This window comes from Cervus canadensis, chromosome 9 (assembly GCF_019320065.1).
Source record: "Cervus canadensis isolate Bull #8, Minnesota chromosome 9, ASM1932006v1, whole genome shotgun sequence".
NCBI lineage: Eukaryota > Metazoa > Chordata > Mammalia > Artiodactyla > Cervidae > Cervus > Cervus canadensis.
In genome coordinates this window covers 72,832,991-72,846,557 of record NC_057394.1, presented here as the reverse complement: position 1 = coordinate 72,846,557, position 13,567 = coordinate 72,832,991, and positions in this window count along the sequence as shown.

Here is a 13,567-nt window from a genome sequence, read left to right as displayed (position 1 = left end):
AGATGCTCTGTTTAGCTGCACAGCGTATCATTGGTTCCCAGACTGTCCTTATATTTTGAGGAGTCTTTGCGCTGCTTCTCCCTGGCATTCAAGAGTGTAAACTTATTGAAGAGCTTTTGCACATTGTGACTTCCAGATTATCATATTTCAAAAAAAGTTGTTTACAGTTTCTTTATAACAAAATCCACTCAACCTCAAAGCTATAATAACTTTAATAATTCAGAAGCTAACTCATGATCTCCCCATGACCAGAATGATCATCACGAACATTATTGTTTTGCTCTGTAGGTATAAATGGCAGTCTAGGGAGTTCTGGTTAATAAAATGCCAGACTCATTTGCTTACTACAACAACATTGTAATAATGTTAAGAGTATCTAAACATGCTTACTACTGGCAATAAAAGTAAATTTATTTAGCTCAATTCCATTATTCAAGCAGGAATAATAATAATGACAAATAATGTTAATTGCCAACACACAGTCACTATTGTTATACACGTCACTTTTTAAAGCATCTTGTGTATTCACTCCAAACAGTTCTTGCAGTAGATACTATCATTATTCCCATTCTACAGATGAGGAAACTGACAAAGTCACAAAGCTAGTGAGTGCAGAATCAGGACTTCAACCCCAGAAAATCAGTCTCTAAGTTCTGCAACTACTGCTCTTTACTCCTCTCATCCTTTCATTCAGAAATTGTCATTTTTAATAGATATATTTGGGAAAACATTTACTCACAAAGGTGGCTAAGGAATAATTATATATCCAAATATTAAACTTCACAACATGCCACAGGCCAGTATAAACATGAACCTGCTGAAACTGGAGAGAAGATCACTCTCTTATCTAACTATAAACATAGGTCCCACACAGGCTCCTTTCTTATGGATGTGCCGGAGCTGGAGCCAGGAACGCTGAGCAAGGGCCCTGCTACAGAGTGTGGACACAAAGATGTCTCAGCTCCACAGCAGCTGGGAGTAGGGGACACACACAGAGCCCCTCCATGGGGCAGACTCATTTCTGGTGAAAAGAAGAAATGTTCATGCCTTCAGCAAATATTTATTGCCCACCTACTATATGCCAGGATTTTTCTTTGCTCTTAGGGTTTAACAGTAATCAAAATAGACCAAAACTCTTCGAGGAGTTTGTATTCTAGTAGAGAAGACAGACAATAGCATAATATATAAGTAAAATACATTGTAGGCCAGATAATTTAAGTGCACAGGAGAAAAAATAAAGTAGGAAAAGCAGATAGAAAGAACTGAGTGTAATTGAAAGTAATTGAAAGGTGGAAAGGGAGACCTTTGTGAGATGTGACTTGAGTTGCATAGAGCATCTTTTGGGCTCTCTTTGCCCTAGAATGAAATTGCATCCCAAAGGATGATCATCTAAAGATCACAGGGTAAAAAGAGTTATTGAATCTCTGTCATTTCAGTCACTCAGAGTCAGCAAACATAAAACCACAAATCAAAACAGAGTTTTCACAGATTTACCTGGGAAAGAAAGAAATAGAAAAAAATTATCCCTCACACATTGAGTTGACTTCCTTTTCCTCTGTCTTCCATCTATTGATTGGGTCTATATGCTCTGCTTATTCACCCAAAGGATACATGAATCAAGATGACTGGTTGGAACATTAAAAATTACATTAACCATTTGCTTTTGCTTTCCAGTTCCAAAGGTTTGGTGATTTTTGTGTGTGTGTGTGTGTGTTTTTTTACTTCATAGACTTTGGTGTCTATGCACACTTTGGTGTCATGCACACTTGGGTGTCATGCTAACCCAGCCTCAGCTAAATGGTCGGGGGCAGGAACAAATTGCTTTTAGAATTTACAAAGCTCTACTGGAAGTAAGTATAATGTACAGCAGACACAGAGGAAGAAGCCTGTTGCAAGTTGAGGACGCCTGAGCCAGCTCTTGGCCATGTTGATGGGCACTTAGATGGCATTCCTGCAGCAGCAACAAGGTCAAAGGCCTGGTGGTCAAGAGGGCTCAGTCTGTGTGAGGAATCACACAGCCTTCCTTGCTGCTGGCCGACACCGAACCTGCGAGAAGGCAAATCAGCACAGGATCAGCTTCCAAGGTGTTTAGGTCCTCCCGCATGGACTGTATAGCCCATGGGGTTGCAAAGAGGAGGACACGACTGAGTGACTTTCCTGCTGGTGCAGCATCTTAATGCCTTGTGTCCTGTGACTGAGTAGCACCTGGAGCTCAACACCTTCTGCAGCACTTTTACAGGGTGGAGAGAAAGTGAAAATGTATGAAAACGTTAGTCGCTCAGTCCTATCTGACCCTCTGTGACCCCATGGACTACAGCCCACCAGGCTCCTCTGTCCACGGAATTCTGCAGGCAAGAATACTGGACTGGGTTGCCATTCCCTTCTCAGGATCTTCCTGACACAGGGGAGGTCTGAACCCAGATCTCCTGCATCGCAGGTAGATTCTTCATCATCTGAGCCACCAGGGGAGCTCCATGGGTGGAGAGAGGGAACCTGAAACACAAGATCAAGGACAAGTGGCCATGCATGAGGAGGACATTCTCCCCATCACCTACCCCCGTACACCTTCATCTCTGAGGATTTGAGGGTGAACTTCCCTCTGGACCCCATGACAACAAAATTGCTAGTTTCGGCTCTATGGGGCAGTGGTGGGAGATGGTCCCTGTCAGCCAGGATAGAATCCATCATCAGGCCTCATCTGCCACGGAAGGCTGGGGCATTCCCCCAGTGGCTGGCAGCCTGCTGCAGACCCCTCAGAAGCACAAGCAGGGGATTGACATGACCATACCCTTCCCAAGTTTTTTGAAAGTTGGAATAATAGCATATATGAAAGTGCTTTGCAAACCTTAAAGTCTTTTTTTATCCCCCAGCCATAGATGGCTTAGTAATGTTTGCAGAATGAACAAGGGAATGAAAGACAGACCAACCATGCAGGAATAAATTCCCTGTGCTCCCAGAAGGGCAGAATGAGAACCCTGAAACCCATAAGACCTGATCACAATGGTTTCATGGGCACCATCCAAAAAATCAATGGCAACGACCTGAATCAGAGGCTCTCTAAACATCTTTCTGTGTGTCTATTTCATCCTGGAAGCTCTAACAAATAATTTTTTGCTTAGAAAAGCCAGCAGAAAGAAATCAGGCTGGGCGATACGTAACCACAGTTCAGCTCACTGAGTTTTTGAATTGAGAAGTTTAATAAAGCAGGGCATACCATATGCCGTGAAAATGTTCATGAGGACGTGAGGAAAGAAGCAATAAGCCAAAGAACCCAATAAATTGCTGAACAGGAAAAAGCATCTTATTCGGTTCAGTAAACCTGGCATCTTTGAGACTTTAAACTTCCCTTCTCTTCTGCTTGTGCTAGGGCAGTTTTCAATCAGCTATTCCATATAAATATCAGAGTCTTTCAAGCTTGTTTGTACTCTTTGCTTCAGTGATCCTGCAGACAATTTATCCTACACTGTTTATAAGGCTAAGTGAAATCCCCAGTTCTGCCTGAATTCTTTTTCCCCCTCTAGAGATTTTACTGCCTCCTGGTATGAGTTGCCTCCAACTTGTGAGAATAGTGTATTCCACTGCATCCTTAAGAGTCCCTTGGACTGCAAGGAGATCAAACCAGTCAATCCTAAAGGAAATCAGTCCTGAATACTCATTGGAAGGACTGATGCTGAAGCTGAAACTCCAATACTTTGGCCACCTGATGCGAAGAACGGACTCATTAGAAAAGACCCTGATGCCGGGCAAGATTGAAGGCAGAGGGAGAAGAGGCCGACAGAGGATGAGATGGTTGGATGGCATCACCGACTTGATGGACATGAATTTGAGTAAGCTGTGGGAGTTGGTGATGGACAGGGAAGCCTGGCATGCTGCAGTCCATGGGGTCACAGAGAGTCAGACATGACTGAGCAACTGGACTGAACTAAACTGAATCCTTTCTCCCCCCTTCCTTTGAATGCTGTCCTTCATTAACCATGAAGGTTCCTCTTCTCCAGCGATTCCACTGGCTTCTTCAGCTTCTCTTAGGAACAAGCATACTCTCACTCAGGGATGTGTCTGCCATGTACTCAGAATCAGCAACACCTTCTGGCTTGTTCTTCTGCAGTCTGGGCTACTTCAAATTGTCTGACTATAATCCCAGCAAAGCCAGTGTCCTAGAGACATTCATCAGTTCAGTTCAGTTCAGTCCTGGAGAAGAGAATGGCAGATCACTTCAGTATTCTTGCCTTGAGAACCCCATGAACAGTATGAAGAGACATTCATACTCTAGTTGATAAAAGTTTCTCCATAGGATCTGACTTTCAATTATACTGCCATGAGAACGTATTGAAGGAGGAAATTGATTTATGACATCAATATGCATGGTCCAGTCATTTGTGATAGAGTTCACTACGTGATACGTGAAAAACATTTAGAATGATCAGCTTTGTTTTGGTGGTGGAATGGCTTTTTCTTACTCTTGGTACTACTTCTGTTCCAAAATATGACTAAAATATATGTGCATGCTAAGTCGCTTCAGTCATGTCTGACTCTTTGCGACGGTGGTGGAATGGCTTTTTCTTACTCTTGGTACTACTTCTGTTCCAAAATATGACTAAAATATATGTGCATGCTAAGTCGCTTCAGTCATGTCTGACTCTTTGCGACCCCATGTAGCCTGCCACTGTAGCCTGCCAGGCACTTCTGTCTGTGGGATTCTCCAGGCAAGAATACTGGAGTGGGTTGCCATTTCCTTCTCCAGGGGATCTTCCCGACCCAGGAATTGAATCTAGGTCTCTTACATCTCCTGCATTGGCAGGCAGGTTCTTTACCACCAGTGCCACCTGGGAAATACATGTAGAAATAGTTAACTCTAAACTTGATACCACTCTTTCCTTCTACATTAATGTCATGTTCAGTATATAAAATTTGACACAATAATTTAGCCAAGGAATGTCACCATGTATTAGGAGTAGCATTTTTTTAAGGCCGTCCTGACTATTCATTGGAAGGACTGATGCTGAAGCTGAAGCTCCAATACTCTGGCCACCTGATGTGAACAGCCAACTCATTGGAAAAGACCCTGATGCTGGGAAAGATTGAGGGCAGGAGAAGGGGACAACAAAGGATGAGATGGTTGGATGGCATCATCGACTCAATGCACATGGGTTTGAGCAAACTCCGGGACATAGTGAAGGACAGGGAAGCCTGGCATGCTGCAGTCCATGGGGTCTTGAAGAGTCAGACACGAATTAGCAACTGAGCTTCTCCTTAAAATACACTCTCTTATTTCCTGGTCCTAACTTAAGTTAGGAGGAGGAGAGAAAATAGGAAGGTTTTCAAGACCTTGATGTAAAAGATGATATATATCTTTCAGCTTTTCACTTAGATGTCAGCTCCTCCGTGGTCTTCTGTGACCCTCCCAGGCCAGGTCTGGTATCTCTTGTGGGTTTCATCCTGTGCCCTGTTGGTAAGTACATAGCACACATCACTGTATTAATTCATCTGTCTCCCCTCACACAAGATACTCTGAGCTTGCAAGTTACCCTCACAGCCCACAGTGGCAGATGAGGTTCCCTCCATAAAGAGTCCACAAATGACTCAGTGTCATCTAAGAAAAATAGAATTCAATTTCTCTCATGCTCATCAGTATTTTCATACAGAATTCATTTAAAGTAACAAACCAAATAAAGCTCATTTTAAAGTGCTTGTTTGTGAGCTACACAACACCTCATAAAATAAGTGAAAACAGGGGGGAAAAAACCTTAAATGGTTCTCCCAGTCACTTAATTGCATAAAGCCCAGGTTAGCTTCTTTCCAGTTTTTGCATTTCTCAATCCACAGGCTCCCCAAGGCTTTGGATCTGTTCCTTCTAGCTTCTTTTGAGGCCAGAGGAGGAGTAGTACACACTCCACTCCGTGCCCTTGCTATGTACTGTGTGCCCCCAGCTTCACTGATTCTCTTTAGGGTCCACTTTCTTTTTGTCAAAGGAAACTCTGTGACTCAGCAGTTTACAATCTGTCTTCCTAAACAAGTAGTCATTTTTGCTCAAAGCAAACACGATTAACCACTACCTACCACACAACAATTAAGTTAGAAAAACACTGAACAGATCTCTGTATAATCAGAAAATAGCTGCTTATAATTAACACATAGCTAGAATTAAAATTTTTTTCAGAGTGAGATGGCAATTCAGCCACACTTGGCCATGTTGTCATAGTGAATGCTAAACTACAACAAAGAGTTCCTTATAAAGGAAGTGTGCTACTCTGATTTCTTTCTCACAGGATAAAGATGCTATTTTACCAAAAAAAAATTTATACCTTGGCATCTGGTACAATGCAAATTGATGAAAATATAAGACTCCATTAAAAATAAGGACATGAAAGCCTCTGGTTCACACAATATGCAGATTGAGAACTTTGGTGGATTTTAGAAATGTGGGCTTCAGGTTGTGTTCTGAATGCATGGCGATAGGTTTTATAGTTGGTCTGTTCCTAATATGTGTGAAAAACACACCCTATGTAAACCCCCTTATTGTTTACTGCAGTCACGGTGTAGAGTTTATACTAAAGTTGTGCCTCTTTGCACTTCCTCACAGTAGGAACACAGAAATCTGAAAGATTGGTAGCACTGACGATTCTTAAATACAGACTTAGAAGGTCTGCATATTTTAGGTCCCTGTTAACATAGGTTCTGTGATTCATTAAACAATTCTTCCTCATAGAAAGTAAAGAAGAGGCAGACCCTGTTCTCAGACAGTCTTGTGGGGGTGGGCATGAGGGGAAGGAAAAAGGATAAAGAAGAAACAAACACAAGCTGAGTGTCTGCTGTGGGTCAGGCACTGTGTCAGATGTTATATATAATTTCACTTCACCGTCACAGTAACTCCATGTGGTTTCGACAACCAGCTCTGTCTGTCAGAGAAAGAAAGAGAGACTCAGAGAGATCTGTGCCTTAAGATTACCATCCTGGTGGTGGCTGGCTGCAGAGCAAGGTGATAAGAGCTATAGGAGCCAGATAAGGAGGCGGGTCCAGGTATCTGAGTGGTGATGATATTGTCAAGTGGGATAAGAAATTGGAAGGTGGGAAGAAGCTTGCAAGGTTGGATATAATGGATCTATAGATGCCAATTTTGATGTCTCTGTAGATGAGATCCTTTAGATGGTTGAAAACATGGGTCTGGAGTTGACGGGAATGCCAGGCTGAAGGCATGAATGAGATGCCTAGGGGTTCTGTACAAACTGAGAAGAAAGGAGGCTAATGACTGAACTTTGGGGTTAAAAGGCAAATAAAAGGTGATGAATCCACCAAGAAGATGAAGCCGGAGTTGTGAGAAACACAGGAACATGGTGTCGTGGAATAACAACTGTAGGGTAGAAACAGGTGTCCAAAGAGGGCTGCCTCAACCTTGACCTTCAGGATGAAAGAGCTTGGCTGTGTTATAGGGACAGCAAGCGTCTTATGGAGTGGAGAGGCAGAAGATGGACCGGAAAGGGGACAGTCTTCTCACACTGAATGGCAATATCCATCCAACATGGTTTGTCTTTTCATCTCTTCACGTCCAAACTCAGCAACAGGCTGTGTAAAGTGTCTCAGAAATGTTTGCTGAATGACTGAACGAATGATTTAAATAATTCATACTTAAAAGATCCCAGAGAAGATGGGAGGAAATGAAATGCAGAGTGCAGATGGTAGGGATCAACCCTGGTCAAGAGGAGGGTCACCTCTTCCTTTCAAACTGGAATCACGAGCACTGGGCATAATTAAGTAAGCTATCAAAACATAGCTTATCAGAGTTCTTGAATTTCACAGTTAGAAAATTCCATTAAAAATAAGTCTACTAAACTAAACTGAACTTTGATCATCAACAATGATTTTGTAGTAGACATGCCATTAATGGGGCTTCCCTGATAGCTCAGCTGGTAAACAATCCGCCTACATGGCAGGAGACTCTGGTTCCATTCCTGGTTCAGGAAGATCCACTGGAGAAGGGATAGGCTACCCACTCAAGTATACTTGGGCTTCCCTTGTGGCTCAGCTGGTAAAGACTATGCCTGCAATGCAGGAGACCTGGGTTCAATCCCTGGGTTGGGAAGATCCCCTGGAGAAGGGAAAGGCTACCCACTCCAGTATTCTGGCCTAGAGAATTCCATGGACTGTATAGTCCATGGGGTCACAAAGAGTCGGACATGGCCAAGCGACTTTCACTTTCATATTCATGCCATTAATAAAAGAACCTTCTCTTGATTTTTCACCAAGAATGGAAGAAGCCTTCCTTGGTTGATGGTTTAATGTTATGCTTGAAAGAGGAAACTGATGATTGAACATTGTAGAAATTATTTTGAAATATAATGAAGATTCTCACGCTGCTGTAACATAGTCTGCATTTATGGATACATTAAAGATGAGATGCTTAAAAATAAGAATGAAATGTTGAAATTTGCTCTTCTAGCTTGGTGTTAATCCAAAGGATGAGGACAGAGACCACAGGAAGAAAAGCGAGAGAATGTTAAATTCTTTTTAAAATACAATTGTACAGGCCTAGAATCCCATTACTGTGTCAAAAGGGATATAAACAAGTAGCGAATTCAGAAATCTCTTTGGAGGGCTTACCTTTTCCATCTGTGCCCTCCAAGTGCCATCCAAGGCGACCGGGTAACCCTGCCCCTCCCCCAGATAAGAGCACGTGCTGCTGTCTGTCGCAGAAACACCAGCCCTCACAGTTCCCTTTGGATCTGAGTTCTCTTCTGCTGGAGAAGGGATGGGCTACCCACTCCAGTGTTCTTGAGCTTCCCTTGTGGCTCAGCTGGTAAAGAATTCGCCTGCAATGTGGGGGACCTGGGTTCAATCCCTGGGTTGGGAAGATCCCCTGGAGAAGGGAAAGGCTACCCACTCCAGTATTCTGGCCTGGAGAATTCCGTGGACTGTATAGTCCATGGGGTCGCAAAGAGTCAGACACGACTGAGCGACTTTCACTACTACTACTCTCTGACTTGGGAAGTCTGCATTTCCACACACACTGGCTTCTGTGTTCCACATGAAATAGCACATCTGTTCCTTGGCCAGGATTCCACTGACAGGAATGCAAAGCCAGCCATTTTCAAATGATGCAACTGTTCCCACAGTTCCCACAGAACTGTTCCCAATTCTCTGAACACCAGAGAATTGTCACATGGTCCCAAATCATTCAGTGAATAAACTTGTTTTGCTCTTGTTTCCAGTTTCCTAGTCAAGCACCCATTTTCTCCCACCCCACTCCAGTCCCAACCAACATTTGGAAAATGTGCGTGTGTACTTGGTTACTTCAGTTGTGTCCAACTGTTTGTGAGCTTATGGACTGTAGCCCACCATGCTCCTCTGTCCGTAGGATTCTCCAGGTAAGAATACTGGAGTGGGTTGCCATGTCCTCCTCCAGGGGATCTTCCTGACCCAGGCAGTGAACCAGCAACTCCTGTGTCTTCTGCATTGCAGGAGAATTCTTTACTGCTGAGCTACTGGGGAAGCCCAACTTGAATAATAAGAGATGAAAAAAGAATTTCCTGTCCTTCCATTCTCATTGTCCCTATGTGATCAACCAGAATTTGATAATTGCAATAACTTAGAAAACTACTATTTTCTCCCATGTCTGATCCAGTCTGTGTTACACTGCCAGATAAATCTCCCAAATATATATTTTATTTATCACTTTGAAGCCCTGCTCAAGAATCTACAAGGGCTCCTGCTGCCTTCTGTATTAAGTCTTAATTCCTTTGCACAGCTTTGAGACCCTAAGAATTTGGCTCCATTCCAGTTCAGTTCAGTCACTCAATTGTGTCTGACTCTCTGCAACCCCAAGAACTGCAGCACGCCAGGCCTCCGTGTCCATCACCAACTGCCGGAGTCTATCCTAACCCATGTCCATTGAGTCAGGGATGCCATCCAACCATCTCATCCTCTGTCGTCCCCTTTTCCTCCTGCCCTCAATCTTTCCCAGCATCAGGGTTTTTTCTAATGAGTCAACTCTTCGCATCAGGTGGCCAAAGTACTGGAGTTTCAGCTTCAACATCAGTCCTTCCAATGAACACCCAGGACTGATCTCCTTGAGGATGGACTAGTTGGATCACCCTGCAGTCCAAGGGACTCTCAAGAGTCTTCTCCAACACCACAGTTCAAAAGCATCAATTCTTCGGCACTCAGCTTTCTTTACAGTCCAACTCTCACATCCATACATGACCACTGGAAAAACCATAGCCTTGACTAGACAGACCTTTGTTGACAAAGTAATGTCTCTGCCTTTTAATATACCGTCTAGGTTGGTCATAACTTTCCTTCCAAGGAGTAAGCATCTTTTAATTTCATGGCTGTGATCACCATCTGCAGTGATTTTGGAGCCCCCAAAAATAAAGTCAGCCACTGTTTCCACATCCATTTGCCATGAAGTGATGGGACTGGATGCCATGATCTTAGTTTTCTGAATGTTGAGCTTTAAGCCAACTTTTCACGCTCTTCTTTCACTTTCATCAAGAGGCTCTTTAGTTCTTCTTCACTTCCTGCCATAAGGGTGGTGTCATCTGCATATCTGAGGGCATTGATATTTCTCCCAGCAATCTTGATTCCAGCTTGTGCTTGCTACTTGTTTATACTCCTATCCTCCCAGGTCCCCCTCCTCAAGGACAGAACCATTTTCCTCTCTGCTGTTGGAAGCCTAGCCTGTCCTATCTTCACTCCCCTACCAGTTGATACAACAGAGGGGACGACAGAGGATCCTTCCCTCTCCAACCCCCCAACTCTTTTTCCATCCCCCTCAGGATCAAGTTAAGCTCTGTGTCTTGCAGGGTTGTCCGACACTTCCAGTATTCCAGGAAGACTGATGGGCAGTCTTCCTGCCAGGAGCAGACAAAGTCAAGCTAGGTAATTCTGGGAAGGGGTAGGTACTTAACTGTGCTTTGTTTGGAAATATATCTTAAGTTCCTTTCTATGTTTCCTACATAACTGAGGGAAGCGCAAGGCAAGTAGTCAACACACACACTTACTCAGCTCTTGACTGCACAGTGTGCACCTGTCCTTCAGTTCCGAGGCCATGGTGCTTTGAATGTCAACAGCTGGAGAGCCAGTTGCTACATTTTTATTACAAACCCAGCTGTCACATTACATCTTTAGCAAATGCAGATCTATGACTGGTTGAGTCAGAGAAACTTCTATAACTTCATTCAGTGCTAACTAAAATTTAATGTTTGCCTCTGACAGGTTTCGCTGTTTTCTCAGACTGGTGCAGTTGGGGTGGAATCTGTGCTCTATTTTACTTATTTTTCTCTTTTTTAATTTAATTTTTAAATTTTATATTGGAGTATAGTTGATTTATAATGTGTTTCAGGTATACAGAAAGGTGATTCAGTTATATATATACATATATCCATTCTTTTTAAGGTTCTTTTTTCCATATGGGTTATTACAGAATATGGAGTGCAGTTTCCTAAATGTGATAAAAAGTTAATGAGAAGTCATTATGGGGGAGTTAAGGCTGTGGAAACATTAAGCTTTGGTCATCCCCAGCTCCTTTCTGTCATCTGCTACCTGGTAAATTCTTGTCCTCATGTTGCCTCAAAGTCTTTCTATGACTTTAGTGCCTGTTTAACACTTTGGACTCATTTAGGAGAGACACAACTGACGTGGAAAGAATTGGGACACCAGACTCTTGGTTTAAGTTACATATCTTCCATCCTCAGATGCTTACAGAAGTTCCATGCCTTTCGTAGATTCTCCTCAGTCTGTTTCTTCAATCATTTCAAATATTAGAATTAGCTTCCCCCTGGATTTTTATTCTAAATTTTAATGATACATTAACAGAAGAACCAGAGATAAACAGCATTTATATTTTTGGTTTTCTGTGATTATTTATGTCTCTGCTTTCAGAATGAAATCATTTCCTTCCTGCCTCATTAGAAGGCTGAATTTAGGTAACTGAGTATGGCTGTGGACAGAAGCGAGATTTCGAAACAGAAAAAGGATCTCACAGCTGACCATGCTTGTCTCCATGGTCATTACCAGTCTGTCTTCATTGAATGCTAGCCCTGTGCACCCAGGAAACTGTATATGCCTCCTTCAAGACCCAGTTCAAATGTCTTTCTGTGAAGTCTCCTCTAGCTTCCCCAGACAGAACTGGGCCTCTCTTCTTCACTTTCCAAATATTTATTGAGTGCCTACTTTCCATTACTCAGCGCTTTATGCTCCTGCCATAATGCACACCCTGGAGTCTGTCGGTCAGGCTCCTCTCAGTTGTCCTGCACAAGGGTGAGTAGTATTATGTACTTACTTTCATACATGCCTAGCACAGTTCTGTGGCATGCTTTACACCATAAACTCCCAGAGGCAATGGTGCCAGAGCAGCTGCTCGAGTTACATCAAAGACGGATGGATGGATTTGTCTGGGCTGAGGTTTTGAAGTGGAAGACTCTGTTTGGGCTTCTGCCCACTAGCAACAAAGCGATGGAGGGGAAATGGGACTGAGGGCCTAGGAGTTTGCACCATCAACAGAGACCATCTAAACGGCTCCTGAATTTGCCTTCTATCGCCTTTCAATAACCAAGCATCCGACTTCTTCAGGCTTTCTCCTGTCTTGCCTGAATTTACTACTAATGAGCTTTAAATTGGTCTCCCTAACTCTATTATAGGATTCTTTTCCTTCCTAGTCTCCTCTAATCCATCTATAACATGACTATGAGCCTAATCTTTCTAAACACTAATCCAATATTTTTTTTGCTTAAAATCCTTTTAGTACTTAAAATCTTTCAGTGATATCACACACACACACACACACACACACACACACACACACACACACACACATATATGGCCTTCAGTCTGAAATCCAGATTCCTTGCTGTGATGTTCAAGTCCGTCCACGATCCAGCCCTTCTTTTCTTATCACTGTTACCCATCCACACACACCCTGCTCTCAGTAGCTCTAAGCTAAGTTCTCTGGAATTTCCAAACTGTCATAACTTCATACCTTGTCATATGATGCCCCTTCTTCCTAGAACAAAACCCACTGAATAAATCTTACTCAACTTAGTCTAATTCAACTTTCAGGTTACAGCTCAGGTGGCACCTTATTGGAGATGCTTTTGTTAACCATTCCCTGCTGTCTGGCTTAGTTAGGTACCCAATGTATGAGCGGCCATACCACCCCTGCATTCCTCCAACTCAGAATGTCTCACATGATATTGCCCTTGTTTGACTTCTCCATGACACTGAATTCCTTGAAGAGAGGCATTCTTTCTTATCTGCGTCTATACTGCTTCTGTGGGTTCTTCTCAGGTCACCTCACTTATTAATAAAAGAACGGTCATTTATCTGTGAACGCACACGCACACGCGTGCACACACACACACACACATTTTCCCTATTCCAATTCTGTGCTTTTTGTTTCTCTCCATAACGTCCATCACTTTCTAATATGCTATATAATTTACTAACTTTTATCATCTATTTCACTTGAGGTAAATTGCAGGAGAGCAAGGATTTGAAAGCCTATATTTTTCTGAATTATCTTCAATTTCCCTGGTCTCATGATTTTTCCATTCTACCTGGTCTAATGTTAAGTTCC